Source organism: Amblyomma mixtum, chromosome 4 (assembly GCF_055824585.1).
Source record: "Amblyomma mixtum isolate Tamu chromosome 4, ASM5582458v1, whole genome shotgun sequence".
Classification (NCBI taxonomy): domain Eukaryota; kingdom Metazoa; phylum Arthropoda; class Arachnida; order Ixodida; family Ixodidae; genus Amblyomma; species Amblyomma mixtum.
This window is the reverse complement of record NC_143015.1, coordinates 85,326,754-85,345,764: the sequence shown is the minus strand read 5'-3', so window position 1 is coordinate 85,345,764 and position 19,011 is coordinate 85,326,754. Positions and strand designations below refer to the sequence as shown.

At 48.1% G+C, this 19,011-nt stretch overlaps 1 pseudogene; it reads right to left on the bottom strand.

Moving 5' to 3' along the window:
- The window catches only part of LOC149347282 (cytochrome P450 2J4-like), a 30,450-nt pseudogene that overhangs the window by 9,231 nt on the left and 2,208 nt on the right, over positions 1-19,011 (bottom strand).

Below are 19,011 nucleotides of genomic sequence, written 5' to 3'. Positions count from 1 at the left end.
AGTTAACAAAATCAATGGAAACATTGCTTTCCCTACTGATAAAGCTTATGAGCTTGAAAACCCGAGCTGAAGGAACAGCATAATCATTCACTGCCTCAGTGAACCAGATGATGAAACGTTAGAAATGTTCTATGAAAGCGTGAGAATCTTTTTTTTTTTTTGAAAAAGCTCAAACGATGTTACTAGAAATGAGGGGTGTCATAGGCTTGGTTCTCCACAGACCGGAAAAATTCGGCCCGTAATTCTGAGGTTATTTGATTCTTTCGAGAAGACTATGGTTTTCAAAAACTCCAACAAGGTAAAAAAGATCAGGCATCTCTATCGCTGAAGATTTTGCAGATAAAGTACAAGATATTACACAAAAGGTTTGCGATGGCACCGCTGAAAATCGTCAACGGTTTGGTTTATCGTTTATGGGGTTTAACATCCCAAAGCGACTAAGGCTATGAGACACGACGTAGTGGAGGGCTCCGGAAATTTCGACCACCTGGGTTTCTTTAACGTGCACTGACATCGCACAGTACACGGGCCTCTAGAATTTCTCCTCCAAAGAAATTCAACCGCCGCGGCCGGGATCGAACCCACGTCTTTCGGGTCAGCAGCCGAGCACCATAACCACTGAGCCACCGCGGCGGCTTGAAAATCGTCAACGGAAACACAGCGTTAAACTAGGCCTTACAAACTCAAAATTTTTGTACATTAATTTTAATTGTGAGACAACAGTGGAATATTATACAGTACTCTAATGTAAATATCGAAGGTAATGGTCTATTCTGTAGTTGCGCAGCAAAGTCTTTGTATTGAAGTTTGTACATCACTCTCATAAAGTATCTCAGACTACTTAGAAAACGAATCGGCAGCGTTCTTGACGAAAGAAGAAACGTAACATAAAAAAGTAAAAATAAAGAAAACCGCAGGACCCTTCGCAGGTGGTAAACTTCACAAAATGGTAAAAATATGGTATAGCATCTGTTTGTGACCTCATTTCAAAATCAAAAATAAGGGGAATACCTAAAAAAAAATATACTGCATCCTCTAAGCTGCTGTTTCAAATAATCAATTGGTCAACAAATAATCAACGGTCAAATAATATTGGTACTTCACAGTATATCACTTTTTCGTCTGGCTATGCTCCAAGAAGCAGCCATACTTCCACTGTGCTGCCTTTTTGATGCCAGACACAGTGTATTCAAATAGAGTTGCCTTCATCGCAGAGTACCAGATTGAAACGAATGAGATAGCAATATATCAAAGCAAATGACGTTTAAAAATTCCTATTTCTAGTTGAGGCGTGACTTGAACCTATTTTCTAATGATGAACGTGACCCCTTTTAACCTGTTCTTTGGATGTCAGTGTTTATATTTCTTGGCTTGTATAACCTGTGTATTAAGGAATTTTATTGCTTGACTCGTAGAATTGTGCATTTAAGGAACTAATTCTGTCAACTGTAAAAACGGACTTGGTTTTGAATTTTCAACTTGTCTTTGTTATCGTGTTTCCGACCCCGCAACAGCCCCTCTGATGGGGTTTGCAGTATTTGAAATAAACAAACAACAATAAATAAATAGGACACCAGCGCACAAGTTCCTACAGCAGACACTGTGAAAACACGATGATGTGTTTGCTCTCGCGATATATTGTGGTTGCTTGCGCTTGAAGACCAGTGGCAGCGCGTAGGTCCATTTAATTTGGCTAGTTACAACAATTTAAAATGCGTTGCTAGCAAAGGTCTTCCAACGTGTCACGGCGTGCCGCATACTCACTCCCTGGGTAGTCCCATCGGCACCTAACTTCTCCAGCGGTACATCTCCCAGATGGTGGCCATGGTGTAAGGCATAGAGTGTCTATCTCCCCAGCTCGGGTTCCGGCTTCTGCCCACGATGCGGTCCACCTCTCCTCGAATCCTCTGTTGTAGGGTGTCCTCCTTGTCTGCCAGGTTGAGCAGGTGCCATACTACACTGTAGTGAGTCGACAGGGAGCCGCCGCCGAATAGGGTAAGCAAGTTTCCCAACATGTATTCCTCCGGAAGACGGAACGGGATAGTGACATAATCTTTTGATTTTCATCGCGTTTGGCATTAAGCCATGCCCAGAGCCTGCCCAGAGACTGCAACTCCGTTACTTAATGTGCAAACACCCATAATAAAATACGCTGTAAAGACGCTCATAGAGACTTTATGGCCTGTCTAGTTAGTCTATTTAGACAATTCAATAGACTGACTACTGAATACCTATAATAGTCGGAGGGTTTGTTTCGCAGTGCAAAACTCACTTCTGTTTGATGAACGTCTTGACAAACGGGATCAGGACGCCTTGGAAATATATCGCTAAATCTGATGATAATCCGACCGAGTTGCGAAGAAATTGGTAAGAGTTCTTAAGTAAGTGCATTAGCCTTTTAGCATAGTTTATACAGATATATACGTACATAGTACGTAGCAACTGATTAGCGTAGGCATATACCGATGTACAGAACATCGGTTGCGCATGCGCAGTGGCAATGCCCGGCCCCAACCATGCCACTTTACCTGCGCAAGAGGCGTCCGGTAAACAGGTATGTACGTCTACGCTAATAAGATTCCTGTAAGTAAAAGCCTTTAATAACTCTGTGGCGGTAATATGAAGCATATCAGATAATTACCTTTTGCTACTGACGGCAACGGCGAACAGCCTAGCGCCAGACGTAAGCTGGTAAGACGGACGAGAGTTATGAGCTATGGCCTCTGATATTGGGCATGAAGGCAGGGTTTGTGGAACCAGGCTGCACCATGCCGCATCGCCCAGACTTGCGAGGCCACATGCGTGAGCATTACGAACGCCGCCACATGAATGAACCGCGTTTCCGCTCTGATTACTAGTTCCCGCGAAGACAGATCACGGCGTCATACTGCGCGGATTTGGAGTGGGTACTGTTTTAAAACAGCCATCGAACTAGGGGATTACCTATTCTTCGTTGCAGTAATTGGAAAAGTATTCGAAAACTTGAGAACGCATTACATCGGTTGAAATACATTTTGGCGTGCATTACTTCATTCGGTCTGCAAATCGAATAGAGGAGCATTCGATTCGCTACTCGAAAACTTCGAATAATTGCACACCCCTACAAAAAATATGATCCTACAAATCTGTGGCGTCAGGCTATCAGTCGTCTCTCCTCCGCTTGCATTTCATGTTTTCTACGTGCATTGTCTCTAATTCGGCATCTCGAACCGCTGGATCATCGTGCGTTTCCCACTTCGCTTCCGCATCGGCCACTCCCACCGCTGAATTCAGGCGTCCTGCTCTTCGCTAGTTGAGATACCGGGAGCATCCACCACAAATACACGCTCGAACATGACTGACCGCAACGCGGGGAACGAGGGGCTTAGCTAGCGCATAACGTTGATGGTTAAATACAACCGTGCCTCCTCCCCGCATTACTACGGCGGTACTCGAGAATAACATTGAATTGAGTTCCGCCCCGCTAGAGGTGTTGGGGTAGTTTACAAGAACTACATACCACCGTAAGTTTGGCGAAATAGGGTCACAATGCTGTCCCATTAAAAGTTGTGTTTGTGTCGATGCACCACGAAACCCCTGCAAGGCGTATAATATTGTTAACTGGGACAAAAGTAGTAAATATCTATAGTGTGTCCTAATATTTGTATTATTTACCTTTAAAACAGCCATTAAGGTCGTCGTTTTGGTTGGAGGTCATCTTTTTGTAGTCTTCTATGAAGCTGATGCTCTTTTCTTCTTTGCCTGTGGTTGGACTGGATGCCACTTCCCGGCTGTAATCGAGACAGGCACACTGCTTTCATTCACGCATTTCGGGGTTGCTGTGAAAACAGACCGCACAAAAAATGAACTGACGGTGGTGGTGTGAAGCGTAAAATATCTTTTTTGCGTCCATTTAGCATTTCGCCATTCGTTAAGGAAATTTCAGCAGAGCAGCGTCTGCATTGTCTTTCGTTCAGTGCAGACTCAAGGGACGAACAATTCGGAACACACTGTTCTGTGCTCTACGTATTAATTTAGAAGCTGGAACGTGAACATTCCAGTAGAAATCTTCCTGGTCGACGATTAATCAGAGAGAAAAAAAAACTGCTACTGCGACCAAAGTTGCATGGGTGCACCGACGTTTTGGTGCCTACACGGTACCTTCTTCAGGGTTGACTGGATGGAACCAAGAGACCAAGAGACCCAGTGAACCCTGAAGAATGCCTCGAGTTGACACTGATACGTCGGACCTAATACGTAAATTTGGTTGGACTATCAGTTTTTTTCTCCCCAATTTAAAAGCATCTCGCAGCACTGTTTTCAATATTCTGAATAAAAAATTCGTTACGGACACACCGTTGCCAGTTCACTCATTAAGTTCTTTGTTTCTGTAATATAAAATTTTTCGTGCAGTGTCTGCGAGGAAAAAAGTTGACGGGACGATATGACATCAGATATGGCAGTGTCGCGAGTGGAAGATAAAGACGAGGTGTGTTTTGCCGCGCGCCGACGACGACGTTGCTGCTGGTGGACCTTCCTGTTTTTCTGTGCTCCCTGTCTTCACCCGTTCTCGCCGCCGGCCTGTACGTCAAGCCGTGACATTTGGTGGAGGTGCTGGGTAACGCATCTCATGCAGCGCACCCCGCCTCGTAGTTCGAGCCCCGTCCTAAGTCCTGGCCGTCGAGTTTTCTTGGAGGAGCCCTCGGCGGAAACTGAGACTCGCGCTAGCCGACGCCAGCAAGGCCAAGCGCCGGAATTCGGACTCTTGCCCGAGACATCGCGGACATCTAGGACAGCCAACGTCACCATGGCGTCCCAGTCACAACAAACCGACCTCGCGATTGCATCGAGGATCGTCTACGTGCCTCTCACTCCAAGATCTGTCGTGCCGTTCCGTGGCGATGGCCTTGACGATGTTGAAGACTGGGTCCAAAACTATGAAAGAGTAGCGCGACATAACGGGTGGACTCCAGACCAATGCCTGCAAAACCTGTACTTCTCCCTGGAAGCCACGGCAAAGTATTGGTTTGAGAACCATGAGGCTTCATTAACATCATGGGAGACGTGCAAGAGCGAACTGGTACGCACGTTCGCGAACCAGCATCGGCGACAGCAAGCTGAAGATCTGCTCCACGCTCGCATCCAGGGACCTACCGAAAGCGTCAGAAGCTTCGTCGAAGACGTGCTGCGTCTGAGTGCCCGCGCCTACCCGCGGGCTACTGAGGAGAAAAAGGTACGGGCGTTGATGAGGGGTGTCCGGAATGACATCTTTGGAGGCCTCATCCGCAATCCTCCGACAACAGTGGCCGGATTCGTCGCCGAAGCTACCAACATCGAGCAGGCATTGGCGACAAGAACCAGTCACTTTCAGAGACTGAGAGCCCTTCCTGTCGTCTCAAGTCTTGCCTCGTCTGACCTGGGCGGAGTTGGTCTCGCCGATGTTCGAGAAATAATTCGCGACGTCATCCGCGAGGAGCTGAAAAAGCTCTTCCCTACTCCTGAGCAGCCCGCCTCTGTCTCCATCGCGTCGGCCGTTCGCGAAGAACTGCGACATGCGCTGGCGCCAGAAGACGCCCCAATTGTAGCTGCAGCCGACCCACCAGCTCTGAGCTACGCCGCCGCAGTTCGTCGTCCTCCTCCCGCCCATCGCCAGGACCAGAGCGCTCCCGATTCCGGCCTTCGACGCCGTGAGTTCCTGCACTCGTCTGATGCACGCCTGGGACCGCCGAGACGCAGGAAGACCGACATCTGGAGAACTGCGGACCGGCGCCCACTGTGTTTTCACTGCGGTGAGCCTGATCACATGTATCGCTCCTGTCCATACCGCGAACTCGGCCTAAGGGGTTTTCACCGGGCCGATCCGTGCCCCCGCTACGGTGAGCAGCCCCGCGACATACAGGACTACCTTCGACGTTCTCCCTCACCGGTTACAGCTGCTCCTCGCACCTCTCGGTCGCCGCCACCTCGCCGCCCACCATCCCCTTCTCGCGGGTCTCGCCGTGAGAGCCTTTCGCCACTTCGGGAAAACCGAGTACGGCGACGCCTGGAGGTGGCGTTGCCGGAGTCGCACGAAGCAAAGAACCTCCGTCTACGTTAGTGTGTCCCAGCTCGACCGATGGTATCCTTGGAAACGCAAACCGTTTTGTAACCTCTAGCAATGTGAACATTCTGATCGACGGGCGCGACGTAACGGCGCTTGTGGACACCGGCGCTGATTACTCGGTCTTCAGCGGCAGTTTCTCTCGGCGTCTTCGCAAGGTTACCACCCAGTGGGACGGACCGCCCATACGTACCGCGGGCGGCCACATCGTAAACCCTGTTGGCAAGTGCACTGCCCGCGTCGAGATCCACGGTGAGACGTGCCCCGCCACTTTCGTGATATTGGAGAATTGCTCTAAAGATGTTATTCTGGGCATGGACTTTCTCCGTGAATATGGCGCCGTAATCGACATAGGGCAGAACAGGTTGACCCTCCGCGCACGTTCTTCATCGCCAGTACCGCCCCGGGCCACAGGCTTTGCGATGAAAATTGATGCCGACCATGTCCACTTGCCGCCGTTGTCGACAGTTTTCCTGCCGGTCCGAGCCGATACAACAGCATGTGGAGAAGGCGTTCTGGAAGGCAATGTCCAGAGGTTACTTACGCGCGGCATTGGTGTTGCGCGAGGGGTCGCAAATGTTCAACGAGGGCGAGCCAACATCTTCGTGACCAACTTCAGGAACGAGCCGCAGCACTTGACGAAAGGGGCAGTAATAGCCCAAATGGAAGAGCTTAGCGACGTTCGTGAAGCAGTTGCGCTGCCTAAGGAGGCGGCCCCACCCGGGTCACGAGACCCTACAACGTTGCCCCTGGATATCGATCGCAAACTTGAGCCTTCCCAAACACGCGAACTGCTCTCCCTTTTGCATCGGTACAACGACTGTTTTGCGACGACATCTCGAGTTCGACAGACGCCAGTCGCCAAGCATCGAATTATTGTCGACACCGCAACGCACACGATTCGCCAACCGCCGTACCGCGTTTCCTTGAAGGAAAGGGAAACCATCCAGGAGCAAGTGCGCGAAATGATACGCGACGACGTCATCCAGCCATCCAACAGTCCGTGGTCCGCACCTGTAGTGCTGGTCAAGAAAAAAGACGGGACCCTTCGATTTTGCGTTGACTACCGGCGACTCAATAAGGTGACCAAGAAGGACGTGTATCCACTCCCACGCATCGACGACACCTTCGACCGTCTTCGTCATGCCCGCTATTTTTCGTCCATCGACTTGAAGAGTGGATACTGGCAAATTGAAGTGGATGAGCGCGACCGCGAGAAGACCGCATTTATAACCCCGGATGGCCTGTACGAGTTTAAGGTGATGCCGTTTGGCCTGTGTACAGCGCCCGCGACATTTCAACGAGTCATGGATACTGTGCTAGCCGGCCTGAAGTGGCAGACATGTCTCGTGTATCTGGATGACGTCGTCATCTTCTCAACCACTTTCAGAGACCATCTGGTGCGTCTTGAAGCAGTTCTTCAAGCTCTTCTGAACGCCGGACTTACGCTCAAGCCTTCGAAGTGCCGCTTCGCATACAGTGAACTGAAGTTCCTTGGTCATATCGTCAGCCAAGTGGGTGTGAAGCCAGATCCCGAGAAAACGGCTGCCGTTGCATCCTTCCCTCCACCGTCGGACAAGAAGACCGTCAGAAGCTTTCTCGGTCTTTGCGCATACTTCAGGCGTTTCGTTCGAAACTTTGCCCAGATCGCGGCGCCACTTTACCGCCTTACGAAGGATAGCGTTGCCTTTGAGTGGAACGAGGAGCAACAATCAGCATTCCGCCAATTAAAACACGCCCTTGCAACATCCCCCATACTCGGCCATTTTGATCAAGACGCCGACACTGAGCTCCACACGGACGCCAGCAACAAAGGACTAGGAGCAGTGCTTGTGCAATTCCAGGATGGCGCTGAGAGGGTTATTGCGTATGCCAGCCGAGCTCTTTCGCAGGCGGAGGGAAATTACTCGACAACTGAGAAAGAGTGCCTCGCTGTCATCTGGGCCATCACCAAATTCCGGCCCTATCTGTACGGTCGCCCTTTTCGTGTCGTCACCGATCACCATTCGCTGTGCTGGCTCGCCAATATTAAGGATCCAGCAGGCCGCCTTGCTCGGTGGAGCCTTCGGCTACAGGAGTACGACGTCACCATCACCTACAAGTCCGGCCGCAAACATCATGATGCTGACTGCTTGTCTCGAGCCCCTGTGGAGCCGGCACCGGGAGGCGAAAATGACGAAGAGGACGGCTTTCTTGGGGCATTGGACACGGCAGATATGGCTGCTCGGCAACGCAGTGATCCTCAGATTGGTCAGCTGATGGCGCACTTGGAAGGCCACGAAGCTGCGGTGCCTCGCGTTTTCCAGCGCATGCTGCCGACGTTCAAGATAATGCACGGCGTATTGTACAAGCAGAACTTCGACAGCAGCCCGAGGTCGTGGCTCCTTGTTGTGCCGGAGGACCTGCGCTCCGAGGTCGCCCAAGCTTGCCACGACGATCCTACAGCTGGTCACCTTGGCTACAGCCGGACGCTTTCACATATTCGAGAACGGTACTACTGGCCGACACTTCCTAAGTACGTGCGTCACTACGTCAGAACTTGTCGAGAGTGTCAAAGGCGCAAAACACCACCCATACGACCAGCTGGTCTTCTCCAACCACTCGAACCACCGCTTGTTCCGTTCCACACCGTCGGAATGGATTTTCTTGGTCCATTTCCGACGTCGCAGTCGGGCAACAGGTACATTATTATAGCGACGGACTACCTAACGCGATACGCGGAGTCCCGAGCACTTCCGTCTGCGACAGCTGTTGAGGCAGCGAAATTTTTTATCGAGTGCATTGTGCTCCGTCACGGTGCCCCTGCCGTTTTGATCACTGACCGGGGTGCCGCGTTTCTGGCCAAGCTCACACAGGAGATCCTCCGTCTCAGCTGCACCAGCCACCGCCGAAATACTGCGTACCATCCGCAAACGAATGGGCTGACGGAGCGGCTGAACAAGACCATGGCCGACATGATCGCCATGTACGTGGATGTCGCCCATCGCAGTTGGGACTCGGTACTGCCCTACGTTACATTCGCTTATAATACCGCTGTCCAGGAGACGACCGGTATGACGCCTTTCCAGCTGGTCCACGGCAGACAGGTCACCACGATGCTTGACGCTATGCTACCGCACGAGCCGCCTGTCGACGTAGACGATGGTGCCCGAATAGTATGCGAGCGCGCGGAAGAAGCTCGGCAACTCGCGAGACTCCGCATCCAACACCAACAGCATGCCGACGCTCGTCGGTACGATCTCCGTCGACGCGACGTACATTTTTACCCTGGAGACAAGGTCTGGGTGTGGACGCCAGTACGCCGTCGAGGTCTCTCCGACAAACTCCTAAAGCGGTACTTTGGCCCGTATACAGTTCTTCGCCGCATCGGTGAACTTAACTACGAGGTGCTGCCGGAAGGAACACGACCGTCATCACGTCGTTCACCCCGCCCTGACATTGTGCACGTAGTGCGGCTTAAGCCGTATTACGCGCGATGATCGTCTGCCCCGAACTGATTTTCCCACCTCCTTCTACACTGGCCAGCAGGAGTTTTTGTGCGCGTGTGCGGCTTTCCGCCCTGTGCCTTTGTTTTCGTGTTAGCATCGGGACGATGCTTCTTTATAGGGGGAGGTAGTGTCGCGAGTGGAAGATAAAGACGAGGTGTGTTTTGCCGCGCGCCGACGACGACGTTGCTGCTGGTGGACCTTCCTGTTTTTCTGTGCTCCCTGTCTTCACCCGTTCTCGCCGCCGGCCTGTACGTCAAGCCGTGACAGCAGTACCATCAGATTTTACTTATATGCGGTCTTATTATAATCTGTTTCACTGACCACTCTATTACAGTTCGGATTCTATTCCAATTCTACCCGCCACGGTGGCTCAGTGGTTACGACGCTCGGCTGCTGACCCGAAAGACGCGGGTTCGATCACGGCCGCGGCGGCTGAATTTCGATGAAGGCGAAATTCTAGAGGCCCGTGTACTGTGCGATGTCAGTGCACGTTAAAGAACCCCAGGTGGTCGAAATTTCCGGAGCCCTTCACTACGGCGTCCCCCATAGCCTGAGTTGCTTTGAGACGTTAAACCAAACCAAACGAAACCAAAATCTATTCCAATTCTGATTATATTCTTATTACGTTTCTACTCGTAATCGCTTCTTTTATTATTTTTCTATTCCATTCCAATGCCAGTTTCACTCCATGCTGACTCCGCTTATTATTCTTGTCCTGTTTCCACTCTATTCTAATTCTCAACTTCGTTCATAAATAATTAGACATTCTAACTATTAAAACTACTTCATATAGTCGCCTACATCTATTACTGCTGATTTTATTTACTTGGGCACACTAATTACTTTTTTTTCCTAACTACTAATTGCAGACAACTAATTAACTCTATTCACAGCATTACACTTGCCACTGTACTCCTGCTAATATACTGGTACAACTATCCTTTTTATTATCTTGTACACACTTAAAACACCTTTCAGAGCGAGGCTTCACACTGACGACGACGAGGCCAGACATGTTTAACCTTCATTGCACTCCTAATGCCAAAAACGGAATAGTCGAACCCCTGGTTATAGGCCTTATACTACGCACACGCGCAATGCTTCGTCCTTAGCGCTGCCTAAGTAAGAAAACGAAGCCAAGCTCCCTTCCCCTCCTCACCCCAGATGCTCACGTGGACATCTTCCTTTTGTGTTTTCTTGAGAAGACAATGGACTTGGGTCACGCCTTAGGCGCTGTCTATCGAGCTTTAAGCCAGCCATTCTTATCAAAATTAAGTAAAAATCGCTGGACACCAAAGGTACGACGCAATAGCACTAATCGGTCCCTTCAGAGTCCTCGGGTCATAACTGCAATCACTTCGCAGACATGGACTCTGTTCTTTACTTTATTTCAGTGCGGTAGCCTTAAAGGCTTCGTTACACAGCAAATCCGGCGCCAGTGTTCTCGACGTTGGCGTTGGGAGCAAAAAATTACGAGCATGACTCTGGCAGGCGGTGCCCACAAAGCAACCTAGGTCACGTGACCTTAAAGCGCCATCCCAACCTGCCCACCGGATAGTGAGGAAACTGCCCACCGCGGCAGGTGGCACTTCATGATTGGTCGCTCGGGAAGAGCAACCTGGGCCGCTCAAGGCCCACCGCTGGGAGCACCTGCCATCGCAGGGCAGTGGCGCATCGCCTAACCGCTGCCTCACTGCGCCAGGAGAGGTATGAGATCTCCCAGGGATCTGTGTACGTAAAGTCAAGGATGACCTTCTGAATATATGGGAATTTACCAATTATGCTATCGCGTCATACACTTAACGCGGAGTTTGTGTGTGCCCTCGTGTTTTCATTTTTATTTTGTTACTTTTTTCATGCGCCACAAGGCACACAAGGCCTGCCTGTAACCTAGTCGAAGCAACGTGTGTGCCTCCCAGACTTTAGATGTTCAGGGAGGTCGGGTAATGCAGGGGTATGGCGGCCTGGTGTTTTGTGGCGTAAGCATGTCTAGATTTTTCTTTTCGGCACTATTCCCTTGCAATAAATAAAAAAAAAGTTCCCCAGTGGTCGAGTGGTAGCACGCCCGCCTAACGACCCAAGGGGCAGTGTTTCGAGGGCTGGCGGTGGTGGTGGCAGCAATAATTTTGTACTGGGACTATTTACGATGACGAATATTCTAGAGGATTTTAGAAGACCCGAACTGGAGGCTGCTGCCGCTCGGGTCCTGATGACCAGGTTCCTCTGGTCGTCGGGGTCTCAGCTGGGCAGCACCTCCTCCCCTACTCATGTGTCGGGTCGGCTCGACCATTTTTCTTTTCAGCTTAATTTCTTTTTCTTCATAGACACTATGTAATGGCGACGGAACGAAGTCCCCACCCTGTAGACCAATGAGTTACTATGTAGTGAATCTAATAAAGTCATCACTCTTGGACAGTGCGGTCGTTGTGGGATGTTTGAATTGCCCGAGCGAGGTAATGACGTGGTGACGTCATGGCCCTCTCGACCATTCTCGGTTTTCTCGACACGCCAACAACGCTGGTTTCTTCCAACAGCACCAAAAACGCTGAACGGGATTGTTACCGCTATCGCCTCAAAAGCCGCCACTGTGAGGCGTCAAAGTTAGTCTTGATGGTTGGGCCCTACGACTGCATTATCTTGGGAGCTTCTCATCTCTCAAGAATGTGTGCGAAGGAGTGCCTCGAGCAACCATGCCATTGTTATGGTCTCATGCTCGCCTGCTGACCCGAAAAACCCGGGTCCCATCCCGGTCGTGGTGGTTGTATTTCGATGCCGGCTAAATGCCAGAGTCCCGTGTACGGTGCAATGCCAGTGCACGTTAAAACACTCTAGATGGTCAAAATTGTCCGGAGTCATCTACTGCAGCGTCCCTCATAGCCAGAGACGCTTTGGGATGTTAAACACCGCAAAGCCAACACAAAACGAAAGGGGAATCGGAATAAAAAAAGGTTTGGTAAAATTGGCAAGAACTGCCCCAAAGTGCGAGCGATCAAGCACCCGTGCATTTATACTGGTTGGACCAATTTTTTTTTATCGTTTAGACTGAAAGGTGCCTTCAACTCTAGAAATAGCCCTTCCAAACTACTCGCTCCAGCAATAAATAGTCCAGTGCAAAAGACGGGAACAAACCCAAAAACTCTGGGCGAGAGCAGTCTTGAGCATAAAAGAGTTTATTAACGCGATTTTTGTATAATGTGAAACTTCACTATAATAATCAATATGTCTGCACAACTCCGGACGATAGGCTTGGTTTTTTTTTGCTATTAATGTCCTTGCTATAGTCAAAAGCATTCCCCATTTTTGTATGCCAGTTTTAACTATTCGATGCAACCGACGGAAAAACCTTAAAAGAAAGATTTTGCTACACTTAAGAATAATGGACCATTACCTTCATTATTTCCATAACAGTCCAACACCATTTCCCAATATTCAAAATTTTAGTCTAAGAATGTTGTACATGGAGACGACACACAAAAACAGAACTGGTTCCAACCTCTGTATATAGGTAAGTGTGCAATCCCTGCCTCGTCCTTTGTAATAAATTCATTCACTTTCGGAATATCTGCTAACTAGCCCTAACTAAACTAACATATTATCGCTGTAGGAGAAGCGGTACCTAAAGAATTTTCTGACGTCGTCCACTAGCCTTCTTATTTGGCCAAACTGGGTGAACAAGAGAGTGGTGATGGACCTCAGGCCGATGGGCATGACCGCGGTGAAGGAGCCTGCGGCCAAACACCGGAAGATCCTCACGAGCAGGCTGTCCAAGAGGGTGCGCCTCTCGTCATCGAAGTCGTACCGCGATCCGAGCAGGAGCGCCGTCATGCTGTTGGACACGCTGGGAAGGACGAGATCGGCCACGCTGATAGCTTCTCCCTCTGCTTCTGCTATCTTGTGTACCAAGTAGACGGCTTCATCCTATTCTTGCAGAAACAAAACAAATGTTTATAGCCACATGCAAAGAAAAAACTTTTACGTGCCATAAGTAAAATGCGTATGGTATGCGTACGGCATACATTTGTTCATGGTGGAAAAAAAACAGCGCAAACTAAGACAGAAAACACAGAAAAGAGGGGAGACACTACAAGCGCTGACTCGCAACTAATGTTTATTAGAAAGAACAGAACAGAATATATACAAAAACCACCCACGACTGCGCACGTCATAACAGATTACGTGCAAGGCGTGCAAGATGATCTAAACAGGAGCATCGCGCGTGTGCACCCGGTTATTTAAGTACATAAATTCCAAATCTGACAAGGCCACTGAAGGATCACTCGCGCACCGTTTGCCGTTTTTTCGGATAAAGAACGCTTCCATCAGCTCCCGGGTCAATTTATCTTGGTGGAAAAAAAGCACATTAGTGTTCGGGAAAAGGGGTGTGCATTTGCAAACCACCATGAATTTTTTTCTACTATGAATTCACACCAACTAGCCGAAATGTCTGCTTTGATACATTTGTTCAACATATTATGATCATGGAAGACAGTTGGGCTAGTTGGTGCGTATTCGTTTGTGACTGCGACATTGCAACCAGCGTGGAAAGCACAAGGACAGCGACAAAAGGAACCGACGGGACAGCACGCTAGGACAGCACTAGCGTGCTGTCCCGTCGGTTCTTTCTGTCGCTGTCCTTGTGCTTTCCACGCTAGTTGCAATGTCGCAGTCACTAACATATTATGATATAACCTGCCATTAGACGGCTTTATCCTGTCCTCGCAGCGACTAAACAAACGTTTATCGCGACGTGCAGAGAAAAGGTTTTGAGCGTGGCAGATGTTTCTTTACCCTTTTATGATATAGTCGTCGCAGAACCTCGCTAAATTTTGCACAGGCTAGCATTCCTCGAATCATCGCGAAGTGAACGGAGTAAAAAAAATGTAAGATTTTTAAAGACCACGCCAAATAAATGCTGGGAACTGGTTGTGAGATAAAAGGCTTTAGGATGATTATGAACACGCTAAACGGTGAACAATGTCGATGCCGAACATTCTTTCTAGCTTCTAGCCACTTTGTACTAATTAGTTACCAGGCTCCTATCCACAGCGATGGATCCAGGGCGTCGTGACAGTGTTACTAATATGTCTGTAGCAATGGAACCTGACTCATGTGACGATTACAAATTCCCGTGTCACCTTCTGATTTCTGTTATTCCCCGCGGGCCCATAAAAGACGTGCTGTTCAGGGTCATTCAGTTCAGGGTTGTGGTAAGTGGTCCTAAAGGTGATCCCCACTGGCAGCTTGCGCAACTACCCCGGCTTTTTACATTGCGACAAAGCATGGGACTTCTCTTTCACAGTTAAAAAAAGACAACTGTGAACAGGAGGCAAAAAGAAGACAAGGCGTTGACCTTTTCATTACTAAAGCATCCCAATCCTGAATAGGTACTTGTGTGGCTTAGAACAGGTGGTAAACAAAGTCGAATATTAGGGGACGTTTTTGAAACATGCTTCTCTGACCTTAGAGCGAATGAAATACCATGAGCGAAGCGCCTGAAACACAGGTGACCGAACGCAGTGAAATTTAGCGCTTATTAGCGCAAGAAAAGACATAAATATTCCATACCAGTATTACACTTCGATTACTGCATTACACTGCGTCCAAACCTGTATTACAGGTGTCATGCAAGCAAGCGCGAATACCACATTAACGGAAGCCGTGGCTTCACGCTTATATCTTCCACACCTCTGCCAGAAAGTAGTTTTTTTTTTTAACCAGGATTCTGAGCTAAGCGCGCTGCTTGCATATTGTAGAAACCGGGAAATACGTATTTAAAGCACTCCAAAAAGAAAAATTCTACAGAGAATAACCAACTAAAATGGTCTGTATGGAAAACTAATTCACAGGGAAAAAAGTACGAATGGCTGAGCAAAAGCAAAACTTACCGGAGCACTTCAGGTTCTTACGTGCAGCTAATGAGGAAACATTTCCCACGCTTTTAGCAGTAGTTAAGTACAACACCAAGTAATAATTACAAGCCATTAACTATTATAACGTTTGAGTATTATTAGCGCATAATAATTTTCTATTAATGTTGATTTTGTACAGGTAATGGCTATTGAATAATAAATAGGACTGTTATTGTAAATAGTGCTACTTAGTGTTACTAATAGCCATGTAGCTCTGACTCACTAAATTCATTTAGGTATATCGACCAGCCTCAACTATCTTTGACACTCTAATGGCTGACCCTGTGAGGTCATGAGGTTTTGTGCCATCACTTTTTGTGTCCACGCTGGGTTCAAAGTTGAAAGGGACTTCTAATGCTTCCGAATTAAAAGTAAAACGAAAAGAACAAAACAAAGCAGATCAGGTCGAGTGAGGTTCAAAATGTTCGAAGCATTAGAAATCGGAACCTCGAACAGTTTGCCGCAAATTTTCAAGCAAATGCGAGAAGGTGAACGGGTCTTGATCACTGACAGTAGCATATTCGATTCAAATAAAAAATAGTCACACATGTATTTCGAACCGCCAGGCACGGTCACGGTGGGCGCAGTCAGGTGTAGGAAGTCTTTTAGAGCACTATAAGGTGAATTCAGCGTCTTGCTATAGCCTCATGCTTTAAAAAGGACAATATGCAACTCGTAATCAGGAAATTATTGTTCAAAGAACTAACAGATAATGTCTTTAGATACAGCACGTGAGGACCTCAGGAATAAAGTTGCTTTTCGAGTGATCAAACATCGTCTCCAAACTACATTCGAAACAGCAGTCTGCGAACGGTTCCTTGTGATCGTCATCATAATTATCTGCATTACGTACACTACAGGATAGAAGCATGTCCAAAAAGTTTCACAAATCTAGCTATACCACGTGTCTTATAAGTTTTGTTATCTAACCTCCAAAGCTAACGTTCGGTAGCTTCCAGTGGCGCCTTCTTTCCCTTAAAATAAACAGGTTTACTCCTATTGAACTTTGTTTTCTACATTACATCGCTCACATCCGTTAGTGGATTTCACTGCGAAGAAATAGTTTCGAGACTGAGCGGGGAATGAATACCTTAGTAACCTCTGATTTGCGGGTGACATTGCTGTGCTAGCAAATTCCAGGGATATATTTCATACTTTCAATGAGACGCTACATGGATAAAAATTAAAAGGTATGCTCAAATAGTTAATGCAACCAGAAAAAGAGTAATGTAGAGCAGCATGGGAAGGGAGCAACTGGATAAGGTAGATACACTGCAGAGGCGGTTGTAGGTCTGTAGTGCTACTATAGATAGCTTTAGGTCACGAATGGATCCTGAGGACACAAAAAGCATCATCATCATCATCCTGAGTATTCCCACTGCACTATAAAATCCTTTTCGATATGCCGCCGCGGTGGCTCAGTGGCTATGGTGCTCGGCTGCTGGCCCGAAAGACGCGGGTTCGATCCCGGCCGCGGCGGCTGAATTTCTTTGGAGGAGAAATTCGAGGCCCGTGTACTGTGCGATGTCAGTGCACGTTAAAGAACCCCAGGTGGTCGAAATTTCCGGAGCCCTCCACTGCGGCGTCTCTCATAGCCTTAGTCGCTTTGGGACGTTAAACCCCATAAACCAACCAACCAACCTTTTCGATATCTCTCTAAATAACCCTCTCCTGTCCCAGCTGCGGCCACTTCATCCCCGCAAATGTTTTATCTCATCCGGCCAACTAACTTTCTGCCGCCCCCTTCTACGCTTGTCTTCTTTTGGAATCCACTCCGCTACCCTTAAGGACCAGCGGTTATCTTGCCTGCTGATAACATGTCCTGCCCAAGCTCATTTCGCCCACTTCTTCCTCTTGGTTTCGGCTAGGATGTCATTAACCCGCGTTTGTTCCCTCACCCACTCTGCCCGCTTCCGATCTCACAACGTTACGGCTAGCGTTTTTTTTTTTTTCATTGTTCGATACGTTGGGCAATTTAAGCATGGCAAAGACTAACTTTGGCTTTAAACAAAAGAGACTGTTTTAAAAAGTGGACGAGAACACTTCAGGCGTAGTAATAAGCAGCAACACGGAGGAGGGTAAGCACCTTTTTGAAGTGTTCAGTGACCCGACATAATTACTCTCAAACAGGTTTCCCATTTGGTTTCCCCATTGCCGTCAACGGAGCTCAATTCGAAAGGTACTAAGTGTAGCATAAAAAATACCTAATCAAAATAACTGGACAGTCATTTTTTTTTTCTGCACATATGACTCAACAGGCATAGCTGTAGAAATTCTTTTCAGCTTAGTTGCGTTCTCAAGGTGCCAGATTTCCAGCATTTCAATACACGGGTGATTTAAACCGTCTGAACCTTAGCCATGAGTCGTGACTCACGCAATTTCCAGGTGATATGCGTACCTCTCGCCCTGTCCCCTTCTACGGGAGGGTGTTTTGCTAAATAACCAGCGTTTTTATTTTGTTCTCATTATGTTAATACAACAGTTATATGAAACATTTTGTTTCATTATACGCATACTGATTGCGTAGAGCATGCACAGGGCACTTCATTCGGCAAAGTGCCGATGCGGCGCGCTGAAACACAGTGTTTCAAAGCAACACATTTACAGATGCTTACCTCAGCTTGTTGTTCTAAGATTTTCCCACCGTATGAGCCAAAATTAAGGGAACGAACACAAAATCTTCTGTTCTCGACCCACGGCTTTCCATTGAGATTAGCCACACCTGCGAGAAACGATCAGTTGTGGTGATGTTCAGCAGAAATAAGCTCGATAATAATTCATGTGAAACGTACCCTGAAGCCGTACAGAGGAGATCCCTCGCTTTAATGTATCATCTACTGTTAGCCATCTGCGCAAGCGCGGAGTAGTTAGTATGTTTAGGCTCGGTAATGTCGCGAAGCTTGCGTGAAAAACGTTTGTAGTCGTTCATAACAGGCTGCTTATTTGAATGTTTCATGCTCCAAAAGGTGAATTTCTCCACTGGTGTTGCCCGCTCGGAAGCGAGGTCGTTCGTCCTTAATTAGGGCTTCAGGAAATTGACTACGCTCTGTGTTTTTTAAGCACCACAAATGGTTCAGTTGCAAACCATGTCCCAATCACCTGTGACTCCTGCATGATCGAAGACTAGTGCCTTAGGTCGCCGCAAAATTTTCCAGTAGCCTTCCGAGATGCTCACGAAGTCGTTCAGTACGACAACATTCATGGCGCCTAGCTTCACCCTGAAAGCAAGATAACATGTGTTTCACATACACGAATCATGCTGCATTTATTGATTGATGTAATTGATTTTATTTGCTGAATTACAGTCGAGCCCACTTAAACTGACGGTCTCGCCCATCCAGTTCTTTGTAAGTGGGCTTCCCATATTGCCATATTGCAGTCGAAATTACAGTAAAAAAAAAGGTGTGTCTATATTTTTAGAAAGCGCATTATTGGCGTGGGGTTCTTCAAAGTATGTCCCATCGATGTACTTTCCGAACTCTCCAACTAGGTCAGTCGCTTTCTGCCGAGACCCTTTGCGACAACAGTCAGCTTT